Genomic DNA, 14,360 nt, shown 5'->3' on the forward strand with positions numbered 1-14,360 from the left:
GACTATCCCTACAACTTTCACTAAATTATGGACAAGGCATAGGTATCCGAAACAACACAGGGTTTACGATAATATCTTTAAATTTTACAATACACCTTGTTCTTAGAATTACTTGCAATTAGTTTAGAAAACATTTCCAATAAACCATCAATAAACCTTTTTATATTGCCTCGTAAACATCTTGTTATAAGTAATTTAATGAGCTTGAGGTTTCGCTTGCTCTACATACCTAACTAAGCATTAGCTTGGACTTTTTTTTACTTTCGTTTCTACGTCATTATAAACGCATTATCATTTTTGTCACTGAAAAAAGTTTTAGGACCTATGTTTAGTTAGCTAACTTAAGGAAAAACAAGTTGCTTCTCGCAGAAGGCTTAAGGCGAATGCTCACGACGTATGCAGAACGTTATTCATCACCATCATCGCAGGCCCACTACTTAGCACTAGTCTCCTCTTGAAATAAGAAAGGGCTGAGTTGATGGTCTAGCACGCACACCTTTGAGAACATTATGGAGAATTCCCAAGCATGCAGGTTTATTTCGATGTTTTCTTTCACCATTAAAACAAATGAATTTTGATTTCATAAAAGGCGCATAACTCCAAAAAGTTAGAGGTGCGTGATGGAACCCCGTACTGCCCGAATAGGACGGCAACGTCTTAACTACTAACACAGCCTTTTAACTCTCAACCCCAAAAGTGGGGTGTTATAAGTTTGACGTGTGTACTGTGTACCTATCTGTGTATCTGTGTGTGGCATCGTAGCTCTTAAACTAATGAACCGATTTTAATTCAGTTTTTTTTGTTTGAAAGGTGGCTTGATCGAGAGTGGTCTTATCTATAATCCAAGAAAGTCGGAAAGTTATCAGCTCTTTTCGAGTTCCTGTAACCTTCACTTGTCGGGGGTGTTATAAATTTTAATTTACACTTGTACATCGTAAAACTGTGCTATAAGGGGCAACGCACGCACAACAGACGGAAACGTTTAAGTGCGGAAACCAGCCCAGAGAGAAGAAGAAGAACTGTGCTATAGTCTGTCCGATGTTTACCTCATTTTTACCTCGACCTAAGGCCTCATTCGGCGAGAGCTTTTTAACGTTCGTTAAAAAAGCGTTCAAATAGAACAAATGCTTTCCCAAGTATCTGTGCACACGTCAACGCTTTTTTATCGCTTACTGTTGTATTTTCAGCGCAACGCCGCGCCGAGTTATAACGCAACGCTTTTTTAACGCTCGTGTGAATTAGGGCTCATGATGAATTCGTGATGAACTAAAAGAAAAACCAGACCACAGAACGTAAATCTCCAGGCAAAATGCATCGCTTATGCCATTTCCGAGAAGTTTTCTCTATCCTTATAATCTGTCGATAACTTACTTAACAACGTTATTATTTGTCAAATTGACCATTATAAATTATCGCCAAATAACAACGTTCCTAAGTAATTTATCAATAGATTACAGATGCCTACAAGATTGAGTATCAATAATTTCGGACGTAACGCGGTTGGAAAAATAAATTTCACGCATAATTTACATAATTACATATGTAGGTGCTGTATTATACTGAGATGGGGTAGTAAATACTAAATTAATATCTAGGATTTAAAATACTTAACTGATTTAATGATTTATAGTTATTATATTAGAGAAGCTGTATAAATATGTTTCCCGTTGAGCCTAAGTTTGCTATAATAATAAATTATGCTGCTAATACTAGTGAAAGGTATTAATAATACATTTCCACGTTCTTGTTACTTGGATTGAATGTAATCACCTTTGTTTAATCACTCGGGATTTATGCTTAAAATATTCACTTTCCCTCTTGACTTAAACAACAGTTCGCTACAGTTTTTCTTCCGTAACAACTCCTACATACAAAGTGTCTGAAGAAAGTATTTCTCACATTCTAATTGTTACTGTCGAGACTTGATGAACTTGGATGACGTCATTGAGATGGAATGCGTAACACAGTATTTAAGGCTGTACGCCAAATTAATGTAAATGTATACATCTGTGGTTAGCATTAGCTGTATTTACCCCACTTTGTATGTGTCACTTGGTCAAGAGTCGCAAAAGCACGCAAAAAATGTAAATGTAAAGAGAAGCATTTTACATTTTTTTGATGATGCTTAAGTTTTAAATTTCTACTACTATTGACTTAAAAAAAATATAATTGGCTCATTATTAGGTTTAGCACTAGTTGATATCCGTGACTGTCCACATGAGCTTCGGTTTTTAAAAATCTCGTGGAAACGTTGATTTTCCGGGATAAAAAGGAGGTAGCCTATATCCGTCTCCGGGATGAAAGCTATCTCTGTACCAAATAGATGACGCCCGTGGCTATCCTAAAGATGTAAGATCTAAGTATGTAGGTATATTTATATTATGGTACTGTTATAGCTCTAACTACGATAAATCCTAGATTTTTTAAATTAAAACTTAAGATTTAACTGTTCTGTGATAATAATCGTTAATTTCGAACCTTTACTAACATTCACTCGGTATATTTTAGGTTCTACTTCAGAGGCTTCAGAGTTACTCGTTAATTTTGGACCTTTACTAGCATTTATTTGGTATATCTTAGGTTATACCTCAGAGTTACGCAAACGTTTGAATAATACCTTAAATAAGTCTGAGTTACTGATTTTTATTGAGTCACGAGAGAAGGCTCACTCCGTTCATTCCTTCATTCAGCTTCACTTACTAGACCTTCGTTCGCTATAACGGGTGATACGTATTTTATAGGGTAAGTAGGTATAGTCATTTTATTGTACTCCAGCTTAGCACAGTTACAGTTTCACAGAAATCATTGGCACGATAATCCTTCATTTGTAATTCGATCAGACCAATTACATTAATAGCTTTCACTAGGTGGTCTAGAAAGGGAACTAAGCGATCGTCGAAACGTGATAGAATAGAGGCATTTTGATTGGATTGCATTCACTTATTGAGGAAGGTACGAGTAGGTAGGTACAACATTACTTCTACAAATACGTACTTTAAGTATGAGGTATATAGGCACTTATATTGGCTTTTAGACATTACAGGGAAACTTTAAGCGGGACCCAAAGTATGTGGGTGGCTCAAACTCCTTACAGTTTCATCATTCTCCTGATTAGATTTATTTTTATTAAACTTTCTAATGGGAACGGTACCGTATTGTATCGGATATTCATTTAAGAATTAAGTTATCTATCAAAAGATGTTACTTATCTATTAATTAAGTTTAAAAACAGCGGCAAATGAACGAAAATTAAATCATTTAAGTTATATGAATAAAGACCATAATAAAAGCTGTAAAAAATTATGTTCTCGTGCTTCTGTAAACTGGAATAACATGAACATTCGCAAAATTGACCCCAAGAAATCGCGTAAAGATAAAGTTGATGGTATTTGTATTATGGTTGTAAATTCTTTTGTATTATTATTTTTCACTTTGTTTTGGAGCAAGTATCGTATTCATTAAATTCTATTTGGTAATTACTGTTTATATCATACACTTATTACACTCTAAATCAACTAACTAGTCCAAACCGATCAAGGTTTGATGGAGAGCGTTCATCCCTAGTTTCGTCGCAATTTGAAATTATTTTTAAGAAATATTTAATCCAGATGAAGGCTCAAGAATATTTTGTTAAGTATATAAATCATAGTAAGTATATAAATCGTAACCTAAGTAGGTACGAGTACCTACATACAATTTGAAGTCTTTTGTAAAACAACTACTATTCAAAACAACTATTTAAAATCGGTTAGCTATTCAATTTTAGATACTTCAAAATCAACATGTTTCCATGACAGCTTTCTTTTCCCACATTTTTCTCAGAACAAATGTTTATCGGAGAAAAACGCGGAAACGCCTCACGAGTGTGAAATATGAGCGCATAATACTTGAAGAGGCGACGCCATAAAACGCAGATATAGAAATATAAATGTTAATATATAATATTGTTTCTATGATTCTAAGCCGGCATCTTATGTCAATCAAATATCAATTTCTTCACAATTATTTTATTTCAATTCAGATCTGCATTATTTTTTGAACGCATATTTTTGTCGTCTTAATTACCTAGCTGTCAATTCATTTTGCTCCTATATTAGATACACAAATCAAAACATGTAACAATCTGTAATCTGTCGATAAGTTACTTAGCAATGTTGTTATTCGTCTAAAATCTTTTTGACAAATTACATCGTTGCTAAGTAACTTATCGACAAGTTGAAGATAGATTGAGAATTACTTTGGCCGTAAGTTGACACTAATCCGACATTTAGAACACGTCGTGTAATAAATACTACTAAATCTAATGATAAAACTGCGACAATTAACTAACTGTATTTTTTGTAGCTTTTGATTGAACTGCTGCAGACATGTTGATAAAAGATGATATTATAAAATGATATCATGGAAAACAGCAATGTGAACAAACATACACACATATATACATACATAGACTGCTAAAATCATAACCCTTCCGGCTTTGCCGTAGTCGGGTAAAAAGGGGCATCACTACGCCACTATCCATAGTAATACAAATGCGGAAATGTGTTTGTTTGTTGGTTTATTGGGTTGTACTTCAATCACATCGCACGGAACAACAGAATATACAGTTGAAGACATGCAATGGAAGTTATAGAGTATTTTTATACTGAAATAATAAAGAGCTCCCACCGGATTTTTTAGAAGAAATCCAGACGAAATCGCGGACATAAGTTAGTACCAATTAGCGGTATAACATTGCCAATAAAGATGTCTAGTGATTCCCGAATCCACTTTAAAGTACCTAGGTACATAGGTAGTAGGTACCTAAATTAAAAAAGAGAGGCCTAAAGTAGTTGAAAAATATAATATAATAGGTAGGATGTTTCAAAACGCACAAAACCTGGAACTCTATTTTTTTCGTCCCTCAATATGACTAAAAGCCGAGGCAGACAAAATCCCTAAGCCTGAAAGATATAAGGGCTCTCGATTCACGGCTGAATATTCATGAAAAGCTGTTCAAAAAGTCTCTACCTTTTGAATAGTAATAACCTTATAGTATTTAAGTCTACGTCGGTAACATCGTATACCTATTACCTACGCGTTGGTTGGCGCTGGCTTGAAGCTGTATGAAGGAATCAAAGTATTTGACCATTTAATTCAAGTTTTATACTTGTTGATCACTAATAATACCTTAACTTTAAACTAGAAAGGTAATCGTGGCATTGGTATTTCAAAATTTGGAGTATGACATGTTATCATGTATGCAAAAAAATGTGCCTACTGTATTAATATGACTACTTTAATAAAATATTTATACCACGTACAATTTCCATACAAATATGACTATAAATATTTACAAATACAATACTGAAGTATGATAATCCATTACAGGTGCACAGTTTATGAGAGAAATTATTCTCACATGCACTAACTTAAAGTCATTTAAAATACCACAAAGTAATACAAAATTTATGAGAACAACAGAAAGTACCTACAACTACTATTAGTAAGCCAAATACCTAGGTTCTTTATATAAAAAATAATTGAAATACCTATCAAAGTAAGAATAAAAAGTAACCCATTAATAAATAAATAATAACCATTAACATAAAAATTAAAACATATCCAGGATCAATGGTTGCCGAAATTAATTACAACTACTTATTGGATACATCAATTTTAACTCATTTGCATGTAATCAAGTTAGTGCCTAATCAAAATTTTATGGGTCTCAAGGTAATTAGTAATTTAATTTTAATAATATTATCTTTACCGTAGTTTTCTACTTAAGAAGTTATTCTATAACTATTCACAAAATATGTTTTGAAACGACCAGTCATTTGAGAATCATAAATGCATACTCGTACCTACGCATAAAATGAGTCGTAAAATATATACTTACCTACCTACTCATTTACTTTTAAGGCTGCCTACATTACTTTTTAAACAGAAGCTTTTAATGAGCAATCATGAGATACCTACCTCTTATTTTACTACCGATACGAGTATTTTTTATTTGTAATAGGTACGTCGGGCTCCTCCACAAAACGCATGAGAGGTCTCCATAAGGTTCTCAAGGGCATGTTAAATCTGCCAATCCATACTTGGTACCCTATGGTCAAACCATTCTCGTTTAGATAAAGAGTCGAGACCTGTTCTCAGTAGTGGGTCGGCAATGATATAATTATCTACTTTTTTAAATAAAAATAAACAGAATCGGCTTTGTAAATAATAACTCAAAATTTAAAAAACCGCCGACACAAAAACCTCTATAAGAAAACTAGAAAAGAGTAGAAACAATTTTCTTCGATTTCTTTTAATTTCGATTTTTTCTAAGAACACTCTCGATCAAGTCACCTTTCAAACAAAAAAAAAAAACTAAATTAAAATCGGTTCATTCGTTTAGGAGCTACGATGCCACAGACAGATACACAGACACACGTCAAACTTATAACACCCCTCTTTTTGGGTCGGGGGTTAGTGACCCTAAAAGAAAAGTGTTCTTAATAACAACCGTTCTTTACCGGAAACTGTTTCGTGCTTAAAAATTGTTGCAAAAAGTTTTCGTATGTACTTATTTGTTTGTACAGAGCCTTAAGTGCAATATAATGACGTTTCCAAATGTATGTCGGTGGACCAGGGTAACAGAGGTCGCGAGGCCGTGCGAAGATTGTGATTATTCCACGAATGTCTTACCGCTTAAAACCCATAGGTTTACTTTGTTAGTTTTGGCACACATCCCTAGATTCGAGACAATTTCTCTGTGGACTGCAGAAAAGCTTAACTTTCCTCTTTAATTTACAGCTTTTGTTTAACAGAGCTCTCTCCGTCACTTACTCCATACAATCGTAGTTCCAATTTCATCTGAATATTAAGCTACCAAAGTCCATGAAATGCAGACATATTCTAGAAACTAATATCTATGCCTGTGGTGTTTTAGATTTTTCTCAAAATAAGTAAGTAGTTTTAAAATTAATAGGGGCTCAAAGATTTGTATGTAAATATTTAAGACCGCGTAACTTTGAAACCGAATATTTTAACAGAAATCTGGAAAACCACAGGCATCTGTCTGCAAAATTTCAAGGACTTTGGTTGCTTAATATTCAAATGAAATTGGAACTACGTTTGTATGGAGCGAGTGACGGAGAGACCCCTCTTAAGTTTTCGTTGTTACGGTTAAATCCTAACTCCGCTATTTTCAACATTAGCACAAGGTATGTTTACCTACGAGTTGGTTTGACGATTGTCTTGAGTTGTGAGTAGAAAGATAGAGAGATGTACCTATACCTAATACGTTTCACAAATTTTTGGAATAGTTACCTACCCTATCTAGTATTTAGACAATATCGGTATGCAAATATTACCTACTAGCTGATGCCCGCAGCTTCACCCGCGTGGATTAGTCAAATCCCCTGCAGCATCAGGATTGAGGAGTTGGAATCCAAATTTTTTATAAAACAATGTCGCAAAGTTCCTCTATCGATTAAAAAAGAAACGACGCAAATCGGTTCAGAAATCTCGGAGATTTCGGTGTACATAGGTAGAAAAACACAACTCCCTTTTTGAAAGTCGGTTAAAAAAGTAGCCTATGTTACACCCTGGTCAATCCTCTACTTGTCTGTAAAAATCCCGTCAAAATCGGTTCAGCCGTTCCAAAGACTAGCCTTTTCAAACAGACAGACAGACAGACAGACAGACAGACAGACAGACAGACAGACAGACAGACAGACAGACAGACAGACAAAAATTTATAAAACGTGTGATTCAGTTATAGTATCGTTCAAATAACCATATGACCTAAATATGCGGTAGTTATTTCGAAATTACAGACAGACACTCCAATTTTATTTATTAGTATAGATGTTACCAACGTAACTTTTTCCCGCGACTTTGTTCGTGATATATATTTTATAATTATAATTTACTAGCGAAGTTATACTACTAAACTAGCTATTGCCCGCGGCTTCTTCTGTAATACATTTATGTAATTTATAACCTACTAGCTGATGCCCGCGACTTCGTCCACGTGGATTTAGATTTTTCAAAATCCCGCGGGAACTCTTTGATTTTCCGGGATAAAAAGTAGCCTATGTGTTAATGCAGAGTATAATCTATCTCCATTCCTTTCATACATACATTCATACCCCATACATCCACATATTATGTAATATGTTTCGATATTTAGAAATTATGGTGGAATAAAAAAAAATTCACATACATAGGTACATGAATACTGAAAATTTTACACTACTCTTTTGAATAGTCGTGTAAAAAAAAACCAGAATAATTGAACACTGTTGCAGAGTTTTAAATAATATTTCACTGTTTTGTTTTTGTGTCTGAATATCGAATGAATGCACAGAATATTTGTATTCGAAATATTAATAAATAATTCATCGAGCAGAATTCAGTATTTGTTCATTGTTCTTGTTTCAGCCCAGTGACCTCGATGGAGCTGAATCGAACTTTCGCATTTCGCATGCATTTGAGGTTTATCGGCTGTTTCCGCTAAATGGGAAATTTGTATAAAGCTTTATTTAAATTGTTCACCTTTCTCTTCTGGCTATGCAATTTAATATTAAGAGAGGAAGGGACAAAAAAATATTTAATTTTTTGTGTTTATATTAATTTGATATTTTAAGGGGCTTTTTTTTTACGCCAGCCCTCTACTCAATTAACACGACCAAACCCAAAACTATGAGAGAATCACTAGAATCCAATTTGATTACCGAAATTTTCAAAGGTTCGCTAAAAATTGAGTTGAAAACATCAATTAATGGTATGAACATAAATTCAAACGTTCATAGTGTTTCACTCAAATTGTGACTTCAAACCATTGATGTATATTTATTTGCAAACACTTGCCAATAATGTTTGAAACATCATCAAAAGCACTTCTTACCAACATCACAATAAATTCTGAGAATCCTTTTTCTTTAATATTTAAAGTGTTCAAACTTACCTAATGGCATTAGTTTCTAACTCTATGGTATTTGTGAAAGCCAATCGTTTAACTTTATTAGAGAAAAACCAAATTACCTAGCTAGACGAATAAGTAAGAGTAAGAAAATAGGTAGGTACTAGGTAAGCACCTATCTATGTAAAAATAACGAAGTCATAGATTTTAAATAGAACTATGAGATGCTATGACTCAATCTAGGTATACCTACTTAAGTCTACTTTTTAGTGTCTGCAAATCCATCCACATGTAAAAGTTTCTATAACCTTGACCTTTGATGTTGATTTAAAAACTGACCCAGATCTAAACATCGGTATCAGGAAATCATAAAGGCCTTGAGGTCGATGCATACAACCATACAACCTTGAGCTTGACACACAGGCTTGACACAACGGATGGCGTGACCTGGCGATAATAGTAAATACGTTACTCTATTAGACTTTCTCTAGTCTATAGGCGCCTGGTATATGAAACGTTTGATTTTATTAGTAACTTTCATCCTAGTACAACCAGTAACTTACTTCTGATTCAAATAAAAACCCATTAAAAACCAGTCCTTTTTAGATTCACTTGTCAAATTAACACTACCTCATTAATTATTTATTATTATTATGTCTAAATAAAACCTGACACCACATACTTACCGACCAAGATAATATTATAATCATCCAAACCACCGTTCAAAAAGATCTTTCTCTTGATAAGCCCATTTAACTAATTCATAAATCAGCAGATCATTATTAGGTATGTATAAGAAAAAACCGGCCAAGTGCGAGTCAGACTCGCGCCCCGAGGGTTCCGTACTCGGGTATTCCGAGTTTGTTGCTGGTTCTTCTCGGTAGGTAAGGCATTCCGAACCAGTGGTAGATGCTTTTGACGATTCAAAAGAACTTGTAAAAGTCTAATTGAATAAAAATATTTTGAATTTGAATTAGAATTCTCTCCGACATTTTGCACGATAAATCAAAAACTATTAAGTATGCATAAAAATAAATAAAATCTGTTTTAGAATGTACAGGTAAAGCCCTTTCATATGATACCCCACTTGGTATAGTTATCTTATTTTGAAAATTGAAACACATTTTAATTTTTTTAATGATGTAATCACAAATTCCGTTTTCGGATTTATTCCTTTAGGTACTTGTGTTATAAGACCTACCTTTCTGCCTTTCATGATTCTAGGTAAACGGGAAGTACCCTATAGGTTTTCTTGACAGACACGACGGTCGGACACACAGACAGACAGACAACAAAGTGATCCTATAAGGGTTCCGTTTTTCCTTTTGAGGTACGGAATCCTAAAAAGTAAGTACATAATTTACGAATGTTAATCCGTCATGTCCATCTTGACACACATAACTTAATGCATCAACAAAAAACTCATTGGCTCCGACAGTTGGCAAAAAATACGCGATCCACGTGCTGATTCAAATCAACACACTTCAACAAACTTTTGTGGAATTTTCTACTCTGATAGTTTTGATTAAGGTTCATATTAATATATTATAAGGAATAACTTACCATCCGTACCTGTGATAATAATATTATTATTACTTGCTGTCTATTTTCACGGCTCACCAAACCGTTATTGTAGCCTGGTTTTTAATATTATTAGGTTACTGTTTGACAAATTGACCCGATAATCATATTTTTTTTGTATGACCGTTTATTGATCGATGATGTCCTTAGGTAGTATAGGTACCTACGTTGATTCCGTGTTTTTAAACAGTTAACTACATACCTATATAATTAATTAGTTGATGACATTGATGTCTCACGTGTTATTCCAAAATTACACTTTTAACTGTATTTTGTTTTTAAAATTAATTGAGTAATTTAATGCAGTTTTTTTGGTCTGTTTTGTTTTTTCGACTTTTATTTGAACTGAACCCGATATTTTTTTATGATGCTTGATAAACAATCTCGGTTCACTAAATGAGACGGAGCTCCTCTCAGAATGAGAAGTTTTTGACGATTACGGATTGGCAGATTCACATACCTTTGAGAATATTATGGAGAAATCTCAGGCATGCAGGTTTTCTCACAATGCTTTCAGTCGCCGTTAAAGCAAATGATATTATACGTAACTTACCTACAAAAGTTAGAGGTGGCTGTCCGGGATCGAACCCCAGATCCCTTGACTATGAGATCGATGTTTTAACAACTAGGCTATCACCGCTAAAAATAATTTGACTAGGAAAAGTAATAAAGAAATTATATAAAGGGGGTTTCAGATTTACGAATAACCGTGTGGTTTATGAACTAGGCAACCGTTAGTCCACAACGGTGTTCCGGCTCAAACACTCAAACTATTAACTGTAACCGTTGTTGGACGCGCCAGTGGGTTCAAATCATTTTATTAAACAACAAAAACTAAGTTTTGATTCCAGGCTTAGTTGATTTAGATTGGCAATACTAAGGAAGCATAGCTACATAAGACATATTCTAATACAAATCTTTAAAAAAATTAAGTTAATTTAATTTTAAATTAATGTCAAATTTAATAAAAATTAAATTAAGATTGTAGAGCTAAGTACATTTATGAAATAAAAGTACCACCGAGTTTTAATCCAGGCTTGCCCATAAACAAACTAAGTACAGTTACATGGACCTCATGGAGGTTACAATGGAAGTACAAAGGAATTTACGATAAGTACCCGATTCAATTCGCCTATAAAGAGCTTCAACGTTGGGCTGTGCTGTTTAGATTTGCATTGTGAAAAATATGTCTATTCTATGAACTTCAATACATTTACATAATACAAGAGCACCTTCAGTCTGCCTGCTATGGGATCGTTTTGGAGCATAGCAAGAATATTTCATCCTTATATTTTCAAATTTCCTTACAGCGATAATAACGAGCGAAAATATGGTGCAGAAAGGACTTGACCCTAACAGATTGTTATTAATTCTGCTTTTAAGCTTTCGGTTTGGTTAATTTGTTGAAGTCTGTCTTCAAATGAACGTGGATAGGTACCTACTTACAAAACAAAGCAATTAAGAAGCGTGTTAGATTCTAAGTATTGATTAAAAATAAGAAGCAATAGGTTATTATCATCATCATTATAATCATAACCATCGTCATAATCATCACCAACAACCCATCGCCGGCTCACTTAGAGGATGGGTCTCCTCTCAGAATGAGAAGGGTTTAGCCACAGTATACTACGCTGCCAAGTCCGGATTGGCAGACTTCACACGCCTTTTACTCACATTATGGAGAACTATCTGGCATGCAAGTTTTCTCACAATGTTTTCCTTAACCGTTAAAGCAAGTGATTTATTTATTTTAATAATTTTTTTTTATTTGTACCAGAAAGTTGTAACAATAAAAATAAAAAGAAAGAAAAAGTGGGCAGGAAAGCACTTATCTCTATAAGAAATCTCTATCAGTGACCCTTGGCAGTGCGCTATGCGAAAGGTTATAAAGGGAGTAGAATAGGTACAGTAAAGATAGACAGTAATTATGGAAAATGTTATATTATATAATATACAAGTATTTATATATTTAAATAGGCTTATCTTATCTTATATTTATCTGATTACTTGAAACGTACATAACTCCCAAAAGATAGAAGTGCTTTCCCGGCACTGAAACCCGGACAGCCTGACTAGACAGCCGATGTTTTAATCACTAGACTTCACCACTTGGGGATGGGCACTAGGTTGTTAAGAGTAACATTATTTACGAAACGGATACCAATCCGTATAATATTGTAGCAACATGATAATACCTCGTTTGCTTCGCTAGGTTCGTTGTGTGGTCTCTCTCTTATCTAGTACTGTGGGTGGCCAGTAATGGGAATATGATGGGATCATGGATCCACAGCCATATTGCCATAATTGGTTTATACGATTATAAAAGCTTTCATTTTCTTCTTCCCGGTTGCGTTTTCTACCATCACAGAGAACTCAGTCTGTGTCTCTACCATAAAACAAATGACAATGTCGTATGTTTGAAAGAATATTGCATTTTTAAAGTTCTTTGTACCTCTGAAGGAAAAAAGGATGTCTTATAGGATCACTTCATTATCTGTCTGTCTATCTGTCCATCTTTCGTCAAGAAAACTTTCGCTTAGTTACTTCCCGTTGACCTAGAATCATGTTTGTTAGATAGGTAGATCTTATTATTATCTTATCATTTTTTTTTGTGAAACCATGAATTCATGGTTTTCTAATTTTTTCCTTTACTTGTGCTAGAAGACCTACCTACCTGCCAAATGAAGACAGACAGACAATGAAGTGATCCTATAAGGCTTCCTTTCTCCTTTTGAGGTACGAAACCCTAAAAAAATATTTTGAATATCCCTAGAAGTTTATCTCTAACCATTGCTCCTGCCATCATAAACAAACAGGGTATAAAGGAGGCTTATTTAAAGTTATACCTCTCCTTCTCGCCCTTTAAACTAAATCGTTTTAACAGTACGGTATAAGTTAAATTACTCAACTGCTTCGGATTCCTAAAAGCTTCCTCGAAGCTCCGTATCGTAACTGTTCCCGATTACGCGGTAATTACGCGTAATGACCGTCGGTGGAACTCGATTTGTGTAGTAATTTGTCAAGACAACGGTTTTATTTACAGTGCTCCTTGAAACTTCCTTGTTTTGCCTCGAGTTGTCTAATTTATTTGATAAGGGACCATATCGACTGTGAACATGTCCTATCTCAAATTTTTGCCCATGTCACTTTATGCTATTTTTAGTACTCCGCCCGCTTCATCGAAGCGATAATTGGCGGGTGGAACCTAAAATAGTGCTGTTTCTACAGATGAGGTAAACAACGTTATTTGCACAGAAATTCAAATTTTATATCTATGGTTATTCGTGCTTGTCTACGCGTGTCTAACTACGTTTAAACTGACACTTCGTACAATATATCACAAAGGCGTTTGAAAACGTTGTGTCTGATATTCCCCATTTTCTCTCCAAATAAGCGTAAAACTAGTGTTGGGACTTATTATGAATGAAATCTAAAAATAACATAATATAGATAGATAGATAGAAAGACTTTATTGCACACAAACAACACATGTAAAGGAACACAACACAGAAAGAAGAAAAACAGAAAAAACAATTGTGTGCAAAGGCGGCCTTATTGCTTAGAGCAATCTCTACCAGGCAACCTTTGCTGAAAGGAGAAGCTAGTGTTGGATAGTACCATAACATAGGTACGAAATCGAAAGCATCTTAGACAGATCATCTACAAAACCACATTGAACGGTTCTGTACCGTTTGGCACACAAATAGACATACCGTTCCCCAGCTCTATGTCAATAGTAAACCTAATAGACTGCAGAAAAACTCTGACCTATAATATTATTAAATTTCTTTCAATACCTGTCAAATTTTTTGCTGACACTATTAAGTATACAAGAGGTTTTTTGCTGACGCCTATTGAGAGCATTGCAGACCGACGACTAGAC

The 14,360-nt window shown here is 34.4% G+C and overlaps 1 protein-coding gene across 1 annotated transcript in view; it reads right to left on the minus strand.

Annotated features, from left to right (window-relative positions):
* LOC123865310 (agrin) overlaps window positions 1-14,360 on the minus strand; it is a 60,568-nt gene that overhangs the window by 24,815 nt on the left and 21,393 nt on the right. The gene's annotated exons all lie outside the window — the stretch shown is intronic.

The sequence above is a fragment of the Maniola jurtina genome, chromosome 5 (assembly GCF_905333055.1).
Source record: "Maniola jurtina chromosome 5, ilManJurt1.1, whole genome shotgun sequence".
NCBI lineage: Eukaryota > Metazoa > Arthropoda > Insecta > Lepidoptera > Nymphalidae > Maniola > Maniola jurtina.